The sequence below is a fragment of the Anabrus simplex genome, chromosome 7 (genome assembly GCF_040414725.1).
Source record: "Anabrus simplex isolate iqAnaSimp1 chromosome 7, ASM4041472v1, whole genome shotgun sequence".
Lineage (NCBI taxonomy): Eukaryota > Metazoa > Arthropoda > Insecta > Orthoptera > Tettigoniidae > Anabrus > Anabrus simplex.
Genome location: NC_090271.1, coordinates 2,413,955 through 2,428,471, shown reverse-complemented (window position 1 = coordinate 2,428,471; position 14,517 = coordinate 2,413,955). Strand labels below are relative to the sequence as shown.

General features: G+C 39.3%; 1 protein-coding gene across 4 annotated transcripts in view; it reads right to left on the bottom strand.

The window, feature by feature from the left end:
- LOC136877191 (rho guanine nucleotide exchange factor 7) overlaps positions 1 to 14,180 on the bottom strand; it is a 502,530-nt gene extending 488,350 nt beyond the window's left edge. For 3 of the 4 annotated variants that reach the window (XM_067151001.2, XM_067151005.2, XM_067151004.2), the window contains exon 1: positions 13,852 to 14,180. The gene's annotated coding sequence lies outside the window, so the exon portion shown is untranslated. Of the gene's footprint in view, positions 1 to 12,668; positions 12,755 to 13,851 lie in introns of those variants that run through there. The other variant, XM_067151002.2, reaches the window with a different exon arrangement.
- Positions 14,181 to 14,517: the final 337 nt, after the last annotated feature.

The following is a 14,517-nucleotide window of genomic DNA, read 5'->3' as shown; positions in this document are numbered from 1 at the left end:
CAAAGTTCCACAGACAGACGAGGCAAGGGATGAGCAAGGGGAGCGTTGGATCCTCCCTATTGGATGGGGGGAGAAAGTTAATTCCTTCTTCTTGTTATAAACTAGCATACTGTTCCACGGAGAGGGGAACGTTGGATCCTTCCTATGGGATGGGGGGAGGTCAATTCCTTCATGTTATAAACTAGCATACTTTTCCACAGAGAGGGGAGGGAATGAGCGAGGGGAGCGTTGGATCCTTCCTATTGGATGGGGGGAGGTTAATTTCTTCTTCATGTTATAAACTAGCATAATGTTCCACGGAGAGGGGAAGCATGGGAGGAGCGAGGGACGTGTTGGATCCTTCCTACTGGATGGGGGGAGGTTAATTCCTTCTTCTTGTTATAAACTAGCATACTGTTCCATGGAGGGGGGAAGAGGTGGGTTGAGCAAGGGGAATATTGGATCATTCCTATTGGACGGGGCAGGGGGGGGAGTAATTCTCTCTTCATGTTATAAACTAGCATACTGTTTTGTGGAGAGGGGAAGAGGAGGGGATGAGTGAGGGGAATGTTGGATCCTCCTATTGGACAGGGAGGGGAGATTAATTCCTTCTTCGTGTTATAAACTAGCATACTGTTATATACAATATTATATAGTAGGAAGGATCCACCTTTCAATACTCCGTTGTTAAGTTGAACCAAATAGAAGTTACAACCTGTTCATTTGGGACCGGTTTCAACACATTTGAAGTGTCATCATCAGCCAATTAGCAAAGCAGTGCAAAAATTAAGACATAAAGATCCAAAAACAACTAACACAATGATCACAGAAAAAAAATTAACAATATTTTATGTCGAAGCAATTCGAATTGATGTTCATAACCCAATGATCACAGTCAAAAGAGTAAAAAGAACACCACTATTTCATGCCAAAACAAATCTAGTTGAAGTTCATAAGCAGGTCTAGTACAATCCTGTTATGCTGCATTCACATATGAAGATGTTGTAATTTGAGATCGATAATGAGTTAAAGGATTTGTTCTAATATGCAGACTTGAAGGAGAACTCGTTATTAAACTGAACTTATGATATGCAGTTATGTATAGTTGTTTCTAGGCAGGTCTTGTAGGCATTTGTTTCTCCGGCCGAAGAGTAAAATGTGACGAAATTGAAGTCTTAGGAAAACAGTGTAGGACTTAATTTCGACAATTCGAAGCGGATATATAAATTAGAAAATAATTTAAATCTTTAAAAAGAATAAAACCAAATAAAATATATTAAAAAATAGGAAGAAATTTTAAAAGAAATTAAAATGTGAGGCTCAACTCGAAACAGCTTGCTGTGGTGATTGATAAATGAATGGGAGATGATAAATAGAGAAAAGGGTGGGGAATAATGAGGGTGGGAGGGAAAGGAAAATGGGGGGGTATCTAAGGAGGATCATGGGGGTGTTGCGGAAGGGGGAAATGGCATGAGAGGGTATTGTGTAAATTGTGAAAGATTGATCGCTTACTTGTTGACTTTAGGTTATTTAAAATGGAGATGAGAAAATCGAAAAAGGCATTGGGCTTCTCAGAAATATCATTCAGGTTAAGATTTGGATTGAAAAACTGGTCGAGGTGTATAAAACAGTTTTCAGTGATGTCTAGGAGAGGGCCTTTATAGAGTGCTGAGAATTTCAATATCCTGGTCTATTGTAGTGAAAATATGTTTTGTGTCATGTATGTGTTGTCCCACTGCCGAAAATCTGTTGTATCTTATTGCATTAACGTGTTCAAAGTACCTAATTTTGAAGTTACGACCAGTTTGACCTATGTAAGAAGAGTTACAGTTGTTGCACTTAAAACGGTATACGCCTGATATAGAAAAGACACTTGTTTTATTTAAGGAGTTGGAGTTATGTAATGATTCAAGGTTTCTATTATTAGTTCGAAAAGAAATCACGGTATTGTGTTTTTTGAAGACATTAGCAATACTGTAGGCATTTATATTGAATGTGAATGTGGAGTAAGCAGCTGGTTTAGGATTATCTTTTAAGAGTGTTGTGTTAGGACGGTGTTCAAATTTGTTAATAATTTGTTCAATAAAATATCTATTATAAACATTAAATTTGGCAATGGAGCGGATGATATTTAGTTCTTTATTTAAGTTTTCCTTTGATAGTGGAATTTTGAAGGCACGGTTAACCATACTGTTGTACGAGGCACGTTTATGTGTCTGTGGGTTAAAAGAGTCTTGTTTTATGGTATTAGCTGTATGTGTGGGTTTTCTATAAATCATATATGATAATGATGAAGGTAATCTGCTTATTGTTATATCTAGAAAACTAATTGATTTGTTTGATTCTGTTTCAAGAGTGAATTTAATATGCGGATCAATTTTATTGAGGCTATTAAGAGTAGATGCCGCGTTAATAACTCTATCATCTAGGATCACAAATGTGTCATCTACAAATCTAGCCCAAAATAATACGTGTTTAAAGTCGTTGTTGTTATCAATGAAATTGTGTTCTAAGAAGTCTAGGTATATTTCTGCTAGGATCCCTGAGGCTGGAGAACCCACAGCCAAACCATCTTGTTGATAAATTATATTGTCGAAGATGAAGAAGTTGTTAGTAACTACTAATTTTAAGAGGGTCATAAAATCAATAATTTCAAGTTTGCTTAAGCAACTATATGTTTCAATTCTTCTCAATAATAGGAAATAATTTTTTGACATTAATGCTGGGGTACATATTGACAATATCAAAAGAGTGTAGAGAATGGTGTGGTTGGATTTTAAAGTTATTTAATTTCTCAACTAGTTCTATGGTGTTTTTTTACAGACTTATTCGATAAAAACCTGTAATTATTCTTAAGAAATTTTTGAATGAACTGTGCTAATTTGTAAAGTGGACTCGGTCTGTAATTAATAATAGGTCGAATGGGGACGTCAGTCTTATGAATTTTAGGGAGAGATTTTGCGGTTGGCAGGCCTGGCGAGGGGGGGGATGAGCGAGGGAAATGTTGGATCATTCCTATTGGACGTGTTGGGGGGGGGAGGTTAATTCCTTCTTTTTGTTATAAACTGGCATTCTGTTCTATGGATAGGGGAGGAGAAGGGGATGAGTGAGGGGAACGTTGGATCCTTCCTATTGTACAGGGGGGGGGGGGGGGGGGAGAAAGTTAATTCCTTCATGTTATAACTAGCATACTGTTCCACGGAGGGGAGAGGGGATGAGCGAGGGGAACGTTGAATCGTCTTATTGGTTGGGGGGGGGGGGGGGGTTAACTCCTTCATGTTATAAACTAGCATACTGTTCCACGAAGAGGGGAGGGGATGAGCGAGGGTAGTGTTGGATCGTTTTTATTGGACAGGAGGGAGTTTAATTCTTTCTTCGTGTTATAAACTAGCATACTATTCCACGGAGGAGGAAGGGGTTGGGCGAGGGGTACGTTGGATCCTACCTATTGAACAGCGGGAGAGGTTAATTCCTTCTTCGTCTTATAAACTTGCATACTGTTCCATGGAGAGGGGCGGGGGTAGGGGATGAGCAAAGGGAACATTGGATCCTTCCTATTTGACAGAGGGGGGGGGGGGGTGTAGGTTAACTCTTTCTTGTTATAAACTAGCATACTGTTTCACGGAGAGGGGAGGGGGTGTGCGAGGGGTATGTTTGATCCTTCCTATTGGACAGGGGGGGGGGGGGTTAATTCCTTCGTGTTATAAACTAGCATACTGTTCCACGGAGAGGGGAGGGGAACGTTGAATCCTTCCTATTGTACAGGGGAGGAGAAGGTTAATTCCTTCTTCATGTTATAAACTACTATACTGTTCCACGGAGGGGAGAGGGAATGAGCGAGGGGAACGTTGAATCCGTCCTATTGGTTGGGTGAGGGAGAGGTTAATTCCTTCATGTTATAAACTAGCACACTGTTCCACGGAGAGGGGATGGGGGAGGGGGGATGAGCGAGGGGATCGTTGGATCCTTCCTATTGGATGGGGGAGAAGGTTAATTCCTTCTTTATGTTATAAACTAGTATACTGTTCCAATGAGGGGGTAGGCGAAAGCAGGGGACAAGCAAGGGGAACTTTGGATCCTTCCAATTGGTTGGAGCAGAAGATAATTCCTTCTGCGTATTATAAACTAGCATACTGTTGCACGGAGAGGGGAGGGGGGGAGGGGATTAGCGAGGGGAATGTTGGATCCTTCCTATAGACAGTGGGGGAGGTTAATTCCTTCTTTTTGTTATAAACTAGCATACTGTTCCACGGAGAGGGAAGGGCGGAGGGGTTGAGCGAGGGGAACGTTGAATCCTTCCAATTGTATTTGGGGGGGGGGGGGGGGGCGGGAGGAGGTTAATTCCTTCTTCTTGTTATGAACTAGCATACAGTTCCACTGAGAGGGGAGGAGGAAGGGGATGAGTGAGGGGAACATTAGATGGTGGGGAGGAGGTAATTCCTTATTCTTGTTATAAACTAGCATACTGTTCCATTGAGAGGGGAGGGGGGCAAGGGAAGCAAGGGATGAGCGAGAGGAATGTTGGATCCTTCCTATTTGACAGGGGAGGAGGTTAGTTCCCTCTTCATGTTATAAACTAGCATACTGTTACGTGGACGGGGAGGGGGGGCAGGGAAGTAGGGGCGGAGCAATGGGAGCGTTGTAGAACCTTGTATGTTTGACAGAGTGCAAAAATTGTATGTTGCATTTAACTAAGTCGACAATGGAAAGTATGGCTTCCTTCTTAAAGGAAGGAAAAAGAGAAAATCCACCAAAATCACCAGTGCATCCATGGGACGAACCAGAAGAGAAGTGAGAGAGAGTGCAGGCTGAATATGCAGCGCCTTTTGAAAATTGCATCTTCCTGATTTGTGGGGACGCCAAATTGAAACTGGCTGAAGTGCAAATTTTACGAAGTACACCAACAAGTACCTCCACAATATTTGCTTGTCATGGATTCCCAGCAAACATTGTCTCAAACAATGCAGCCATTTTTCAAAGCAATGAATTTTGAACCTACTGTTCAACAAATAGAACTTTTCCAAAAATTCATTGCACCTGGTCACCCAGCCACTGTCCTGGGATATCCCAGCACTAAAAGCCATACGACATTTCATTTTACCCAGCCACTAACGGCTTAGCAGAGCGACTTGCTCAAATATTGAAGAATCACCACCGTGCTGCCCCAGACAAACAGATCCGTACATGAACCGAAAAATGAGGATTCGCCTTGATGCTTATCCTACCTCCAGCTTAATTATCCGTAGCCAAACCAGGGTGATCGCTTCAAGTAGGGGTGACAATCCAATAACAAGTACACTTGAAAATTTGTAAAAGTTGTAAAGAAGTATGGTCAGCAACACTACCTAGTTACTGTTGATTGGGCATTTGATTTGATCCTGTACTGACTTGTCTAAATCTATTAAAGACTATTTAAAATAGTTTATGTTGGGTTCACCTTGTCAATACACTTTCAATGACTGAAAAATGATTTATTCATTCATACATGTTTCTGGAACAATATGCATTCCCTTCATCAGTGAAGTCCAATCAAAGAATAAAAACAATATAACACTATCTTTTGTTTAGCCCACAATTTCAATTTCAATCAATCAATCACTACTGATCTGCATTTAGGGCAGTCGCCCAGGTGGCAGATTCCCTATCTGTTGTTTTCCTAGCCTTTTCTTAAATGATTGCAAAGAAATTGGAAATTTATTGAACATCTCCCTTGGTAAGTTATTCCAATCCCTAACTCCCCTTCCTATAAATGAATATTTGCCCCAATTAGTCCTCTTGAATTCCAACTTTATCTTCATATTGCGATCTTTCCTACTTTTAAAGACACCATAGGCTACAAACTTATTCGTCTACTGATGTCCTCCCACGCCATCTCTCCACTGATAGCTCGGAACATACCACTTAGTCAAGCAGCTCGTCTCCTTTGTCCCAAGTCTTCCCAGCCCAAACTTTGCAATATTTTTGTAACTCTACTCTTTTGTCGGAAATCGCCCAGGACAAATTGAGCTGCTTTTCTTTGGATTTTTTCCAGTTCCTGAATAAAGTAATCCTGGTAAGGGTCCCATACACTGGAACCATACTCAAGTTGAGGTCTCACCAGAGACAAACATGCTCTCTACTTTACATCCTTACTACAACCCCTAAATACTCTCATAACCATGTGCAGAGATCTGTACCCTTTATTTACAGTCATATTTATGTGATTTCCCCTCTGATTCCACTTCTTTACACATGTGTTGTTGTCTGTTAGGGTCATCAGCCCGGAGGCTGGTTGGATCCTCAAACAGCACCACCAAAGGTTATGCGGTTATAAGGAAACCCCAAAAACCAATGGCAGCACCAAACTGAGGCATACTAGGCAAGATGAGGAGTGAGGTAGTTTGCCATTGCTTTCCTCACTTTACACATATCGTTGATATATATAAGAAAACAAAGGTCCAATAATACTGCCTTGAGGAATTCCCCTCTTAATTTTTACAGGGACAGATAAAGCTTCACCTACTCTAATTCTCTGAGTTCTATTTTCTAGAAACAGAGCCACCCATTCAGTCACTCTTTTGTCAAGTCCAATTGTACTCATTTTTGCCAGTAGTCTCCCATGATCTACCCTATCAAATGCCTTAGATAAGTCAATCGCAATACAGTCCAATTGACCTCCTGAATCCAGGATATCTGCTATATGTTGCTGGAATCCTACAAGTTGGGCTTCAGTGGAATAACCTTTCCTAAACCCAAACTGCCTTCTGTCAAACCATTTATTAATTTTGCTAACATGTCTTATTTAATCAGAAAGAATGCTTTCCCAAAGCTTACATACAATGCATGTCAAACTGACTGGCCTGTAATTTTCAGCTTTATGCCTATCACCCTTTCCTTTATATACAGGGGCTACTATAGCAACTCTCCATTCATTTGGTAAAGTTCCTTCATGCAAACAAAAATCAAACAAGTACTTCAGAGAAATTAACCAATGATGGTTAAAATTCACGACCCTGCCGGGAATCGAACCCGGGACCCCTGTGACCAAAGGCCAGCACGCTAACCATTTAGCCATGGAGCCAGACTGCGTACCAAGTATAACGGTCTGACTGAATATTGGCGGAAAAGAGCTGAGGAGTTAGAAAACTGTTTTCCTTAGCATGTCATTCCTCTGGTCCATACACGAGTCTGATATTGCTAGTACGTAACACACTGGTTCATCATAGTATTCAGCTATTCGTTCCCTACTCTGACGCGCTGTTTTGAATGAGCAGTGTGCAGATTTGTCAGAGGCTCACTTAGTAGTATGACCTGGTCTAGAATTACAATTTAGGCATATTCCAAATTATAGCACTACAATTCACTAAATAATTCAAAATTCAACCATGAAAAGACCCGTTACTTAAGAAAAGCATCTTCCTTTTCACTTTTATTAAATTCTACATTCATTTTATTCCAAATTAGTAGTGAAGAGGGGTTTTCTCCTCTGGCTTGGAGGAAAAATTTGTCTCCAAGTCAGATAGATTTTTCCGCCACCAGTGTAGTGAAATGAGATATTCCGACTCATCGGTTACTCCTAGGAAGGAGATGAGTAAAAAGGCACAGATTTGCCCTGGGACTCTCCACTATTTGCCCCCCCCCCCCCTCCGACAAAAAAGACTAAGAGTGTTCACGGATCACGGCTGTGTCTGCAGCTTGGCCATTCCAGCTCTGGAACATTGGACTGTTAGATCAGCAGTGTATTACTGTTTGTTAAAAGTGAGAAAATGCGTGGTTTTTCATTTGATTATTTCATATTGTTTTTAATCGTGCCTTTCCCACTGACGTCATTGTAATGATCTATGTTCATTTCACTTGGGAAAACCACTAAGACAGTCTTTCTGAGAATATAAAAAAAGCCAGTAGAGAGAGAGTGTCTGCCACTATAATGAAAACTCCCCAACCTGATTGTGACTGATGCTAGGTAAGCAGACCTACCATTACAATGAAAATTCCCTCACCCAGTCTTCATATGAGAAAAGACGTTTGGTGACTTCCCCGTCGCATTTCTAGAGTCACGTTGCTATGCAATACAATACAATCTTGCTCACAAGGTGTACACTACTTAACCTAGAATTCTGTATACAATGTAGAATTCCGTAGCAAAGCACGGGTACATCATCTAGTCCTAAAAAAATTTAGAGCAATAAAACATTATTCGTAACACTATTAAGTGGCTGGGAGGGATTCAGTTAGGTGAAAATGTAGTCTTAATGGCAGATTGCACCGAAAGCCTGCAATCTAATATCTTGGAACTTGAAAATAGGTGCAATGAGTATGGTAGGAAAATAATCCTTTCTACGATTAAAATTGATATCAGTAGGTAAGAAATCCAAGAGAACTATGTTAGACTGGGAATACAAAGGTGGAACAGGTAGGTAATTTCAAGTATTTAGGTTGTGTGTTCTCCCAGGATGGTAACCGACGACATGAAATATAAAGACTGCTAAACATACTCGTTACAGCGCCCCTGGTTGAAGCACAGCGAACTAACTTATGCCTGTAACTGTCATGGTGGCTGCCACTTGTTGGCCTTAATAGTTAACCCTATTATCAGTTCAATGAGTTGATGAGATTACAGGTTATTGTAAATTAAAGTTTAATTCAAAAATAAACACGCCATTTTCAAACACTTTTAATGCTGCAATAATGTTATAATGAAATAAGCTCGGTGAATATTGTCGGCATTTGCTTGGTTAAAAGAAGAATTATGTATGTAGAAGGATGGACAATTTGGCATCATACACTAACAATAAAGTAATTCACTACAGAAAGACATGTTATACGCACAGCAGTTCATTGAGGAATTCACACGCTTAGAGAAAGATACCACTGCCTTTTAATGACATACCTTTAGTGCCATTCTGGTATAATTTTTCAATACTGGTTCTTTGTGTAGTTTGTTAGGTTTTACGCTTTTTGCTACTTATGGCTACCTTCACAGAACTGCTCCGCAACAAGCAGTACATTCATCCACTGGTTGAAGCGTAGAATATCTCTACGGCATCCTCTGCCTGTTGTAAGGGGCTATTAAATGGGGCAACCCCAGATTCTAAACTTGAGACCACCAGATGTCTGGCTGAGTGTAACATTCCTTCCACACATGGTATTCTACCAGCTTCACCACTTTAATATTTCTATAGCACCTCTCTCGTCAACCCTCGCCTGACTTCATTCTACTGAATTCATAGCCTACATTTATTTATTTGTTAGTTTAACCATGCACACCTTGTCAAAGACCGTACTCCATCACACAATTTCTCCAGATCCTTTCTACGGCAGATTCAGAGGAAATAAGGATTATGATTTGCCTTCAAGTGTCATGGCTGCCAATGGTTCGAGCAGATTCTAAGATGGCCATCAGATTAGCAATTTAGGCCTAAATTTTTAATGTTGTTGATGGTAACAGTAAGTGAGATTGAATCAAGGTACAGTACAGGTAATGCAGCGTGTTCGCCGTTGCGGTCAACAGTATTCTGTAAAGGTGCGTCCACACCAAGATGTTTTTGTTAACTTTGTTAATAAACACTGTTAATGAACAATGTTCATGAACATTTTTGTATGTTAATAAACAAAATAGTGCGTTCATTAACTTTTCAAGCATGTTGATAAACAAAATTTCTATAACTTTTGTGAATGAAACTTTTCATTAAAAATTTTGTATTTTCGTTAACATTTTGGTTTGCATATGCGCAAGGACGCAATTAGGGCACGTAGATTCGTAGCATGGAATATGATAATTTCTTATTTCTTATAAAAATTTACTATCAAATCGCAAGCAAAAGTTCTAATACAGAGTACCTTTAATTCTGTATGATATTCATTTAGTTGTGTTCTAATGTAGTTTAATTTTGAGCTTCGCTCCTCGCTGAATAACCTAACCTCCCATAATTGCTTGTATATCATCAAAATAATACCATCCTAACTAGGTAGGTTAAATTAAGATTTTCTTTATTTCGTACCTTTACCAATTCCTTGATATTGTTGTATAAAACTTCAAACACGTCAGACACAACAACTGAAATTGCCTGTTTTGATACTCTAGACAAGTGAAATATCACCAGTTGCTAGGAATCTTTTAAGTTATAGCCTGTGGAGCCGGCTTTCTGTATCATTACTTGCAATTTCAGACTCAGTTACTGTCAACAAGGGGGCATTCTCAAGAGAATTAACATAAGTGTTCTTTCCAAACTTAATTTGACTCGACTTTCTAGTATTTTTCATTGGCACACTTTGCATCTGCACTTTTATCTAGGCTAATTGTATTCACTAAAATAATGAAAGCTGCAGCTGGGACCTTGTTAATTGTAACCTCACGAACAACTATTTTGGCGTGGACACAATGTTGAAGAACTTCGTTAACAAAAGTTTATTAACATTTGGAGAAGAGAGAAGAAGTCCAACCAGACTTCTATGGCACAGGGGCAATGATAGATCGCTCGTGGACAAAAGCTAATTTTGAATTAAGACATGTCATTACAAGATTAGCAGTTCACGGTTTTCATCACCTACTCTGCAAATCAAAACACTTCCATGACCCAAGTATAGACTGTGAGTGCAAACTATGTGGAAAAACGTGTGAACAGTACCACATTGAATTCTGTACAAGAAGAACAATGTCTATACGTGATTATGCAAATATGTAACCCATCAATGTAACCTATATTCTCTGTTATGGCTATTTGGCTGCATTAAATATATTATTATTAACATTTGGAGAAATGTTTTCATTAACTTTGGTGTGCACTAACCATAAGAAGGAAGTCAGTTCCTGGACGAAACTATATTTATATCGGTCTGTTTTCGGACCAACTTTGCTTTACGGGAGTGAAAGCCGGGTGGATTCAAGATATCTTATAAGTTAGAAATAACAGACATGAAAGTAGCGAGAATTATTGCTGGTACAACCAGGTGGAAACAATGGCAGGAGGGTAGTCAGAATGAGGAGATAAAGGCTAAGTTAGGAATGAACTTGATAGATAAAGCTGTACGCATAAACCATCTTTGGTGGTGGAGTCATGCGACGCGAATGGACTCTGATATGGAGAGTAAGAGGAGTAAAGGGAGACCAAGACAACAATGGTTAGACTTGGTTTCTAATGATTTAAAGATAAGAGGTATAGAACTAAACGAGGCCACAGAACTATTTACAAAAAGAGGATTGTGGCAAAGATGAGGCTTGCAGACTGAACGCTGAAAGGCATAACAGTCTACAATGAAGATGTGTGTATGTATATATGTATGTTTAACGTCGCACTAACACATTGAAGTATTTCGGTGACTGAGGAATGCGAAAGTGCTAGGATTGGGAAGGAAGCGGCCACGGCCTTATTTAAGTCCCAGCATTTGCCTGGCATGAAAATGGTAAACCACAGAAAACCATCTTCAGGGCTGCCGACAGTGGGATTCGAACCCATTATGTCCCAAAAGCAAGCTCACAGCTGCACGACCCCAACCACATGGCCAACTAGCTTGGTTTGTAATCTAATTTCATGACTTGGTTGCAATGGCCGACAATGTTAAAAGCTACGACATAATATTTTGCATATGCTAGTCGGCCAACGTTGAGGCATAATATGAAGGGGCCACTGTCCACTGGTTTTTAAAATAGATAGTACAACCTTCAGTTTATTCTAAATGAGACAGAATTTTTAAACTTGATGACAGGAACAACTGCATTTTAGAAATGAGAGAAAAATTTTATCAGCATTAAATAACTTAAAACTGATTTTAATGTTCTTGAAAAATGTATCTTTGTGAAGTGTTGAACGTTTCATCAAGTAATAAGCAACAAACATGCTTCTCGTTTTTAAGAGTTCAATTCTTAGACTGGTCAGCATACTGGCCTTTGATTCAGAGGGTTCCAGGTTTGATTACTTGCCAGGCCACGAATTTTAATTACGAATCATTAATTCCTCTGTCTCAGGAACTGGGTGTTAGTATTCGTCTAATACATATCTCTTCATTTACATACAACACACCAAACTACTGACAGAAACATGCAATAATGAATACATTCCCCCCACATAGGCCTGGTGTCTAGCATGGGCCAAATCCACGTGAAGTGCCGACCCCAAAATGTAGGGAAAAGGGTCAGGAAGAAGAATTATAATTCAATTTCTTTCTTTTCCATAAATGACAATATACATGTACTGAGAAGTTTGAGCAATATAAGTATATGCAGTCAATAATAGGCTACAAATTCTCACGGATATGTTTACAGAGAATTGTATATAAGAATTGAGTCACGATCCAATATAGTTTTCTCCAACATTAACCAACACATAAGAAGACAATAGCTTATTGTATGATATTAATTTATTTACCTTAATTGTGTTGTATAAATTTGCTTTCTAACAAATTCACATATCAAACAGCCCTTGCATATTCTTTCAGCTTATTAAGAAGTAACAATGGCATGATCTATATAATCATTCATAAACATTACTTTTAAACCTCACCAGCCTACTAAGCTAACACAACCATTGTTTAATATTTGCAAAGCTCGGGTACATATCTCCATAAAATGTTGTGTTGGTACACAAAACGTCAGTACTTTTCCTGAGACATTTACAGCCTTAGAAACATATAAGTCTTTAATCTCTTAAAGAATTGTTTTGCAGGCTACCTTGCATCTTAATGAACAGTGGATAACGCCAGTAACTGCTTACTTTGAGAGAATGTGGCTTCATTATTCACACAGTCACGTAGCTTGATGATCATGGCTCTCGAGTATCTGATGAGTTTGACTGTTCTCCTGCAAAATTTGAAGCACCATCATTATTGTTGGCAACTACTTTCGAGGTTTGTACATCTGAACTGTCTTTAGTTACACGGAAACTGCAACATGAACCAAGAAACCAGCTTTTATTATTGTCTACTTCTTCTGAAACTATTACAAACAGTTCTTTTTCCTGGAGCTTCAGCTGGTCTTGAAGATAACATATTAGTTCTGTCGTATTACCAATAACTTCTGGATCCTCCAACTTAGAATCTAAGTTGTAGAAGTTCCCTTGAATCTGTCGAATGGCAATCCAGTGACGACGATTTAAAGGTAACTGAACAAACCCAAGTCTGCAATCTCTCGGTACATTCAAGATGAAACCAAAGATATTGTTCAGGTTCAGACAACTAGGATCCTTTCTCTTATCAAACCATATAGCTTCATAACCTCTATTCTTTAATGCAACCATAATGACATTAATGTCATAATTTCCAAAACCTAGAAGGGACTTATGGGGATTGAACCACACATTTGGAGATAAAGAATAACAGATTTCATCGAGCTCTGACTTACTAAATGCATTCTTTTCCTGAAAAAGGTTGTTAAGAGCATGAAGAGCGCACATTTCCTTTATTTGTCTTTCATGATAAATATTTGAAGTCATAGCACGATTAATATAACCTAATCAGCCTAACCCTGAATCAACATTAAAACCGTCAGACAAGACGATTAAAATCTGCAGAAGTTGCCACAGACAGGTCTAAACTACTTTTTAGAGTCTGGCAGCTTTCAACGGCAAAATGCTACTACAATCCTTGTCCCTTCCTCATTCACGAACCTAAGCCATATCTGTACAGAATAAGAATCTAGTCACACGCCTCTTTCAGGCGTTATCTTTTTGTATACGTCATGAGAGCAAACACGCACATTCACAATCTTAAAAAACACGGTACCGGGACCACAAAAAAGTGAAAAATTCAATACTGATGAATGTATCGATGTACACAAGGAATCGTCATTGCCTCCGCCGAGAATTTCAGCGTGAAAAATAGTCAGTCCGCGCTCGCAGACTCACCATATCATAATACGACCACAATAATCCCATACATACTAGGAAAATGATTACTCACATCGTAATTCCGCGCTCACTGCGAATTCACAACAAAGTATATCCTTGCACAACATGTATCTTAACGAATTCCCAGCAAAATCGAACAACATTCAAAGATTATATCTGCGTGCCACTGTCCTAGCTCGAATGAAACATAAATGTCTCATAATGGCCCAAAATAACTTCTACCTACACACAATCCCTTTCTTTGATCAAAGATTATCATTAGAAAAAGGTGTTCTTGATAAGTGGAGAGAAAAATTTGAGATGTTAACGATGGTCAATAAAATTAGTTAGCTGATATTTCAGTTCATATTCATAAAAAACAAGTTGCCACCCAGAAGACAGAATAAGAAATCCCAAGGACAATGTAAGAGAAGTACTGACAATGACCAATCATGATATGAAATAAATGCTGGCAAAGAGTATGTGCCCAAAGCAGCGTTTCAGGCCCTGGGTACACCTGTGTCTAAATAAGACAGCATAATGCAAAAGGTTAAGAAGATAAGTGCGGGACAATGAAAACTCCCCAGGTGATGAGGGGATTCTTTGGGAGATACAGTAACAAGCAGAGTCAATGCGGAGATAATTGACGGCTAAAATTTATCAACACGATGTAAGTCCCGGATGAATACACTTGATCGTGGGCCTACTACTGTATTTTGACTAGGGACACTATAAACCA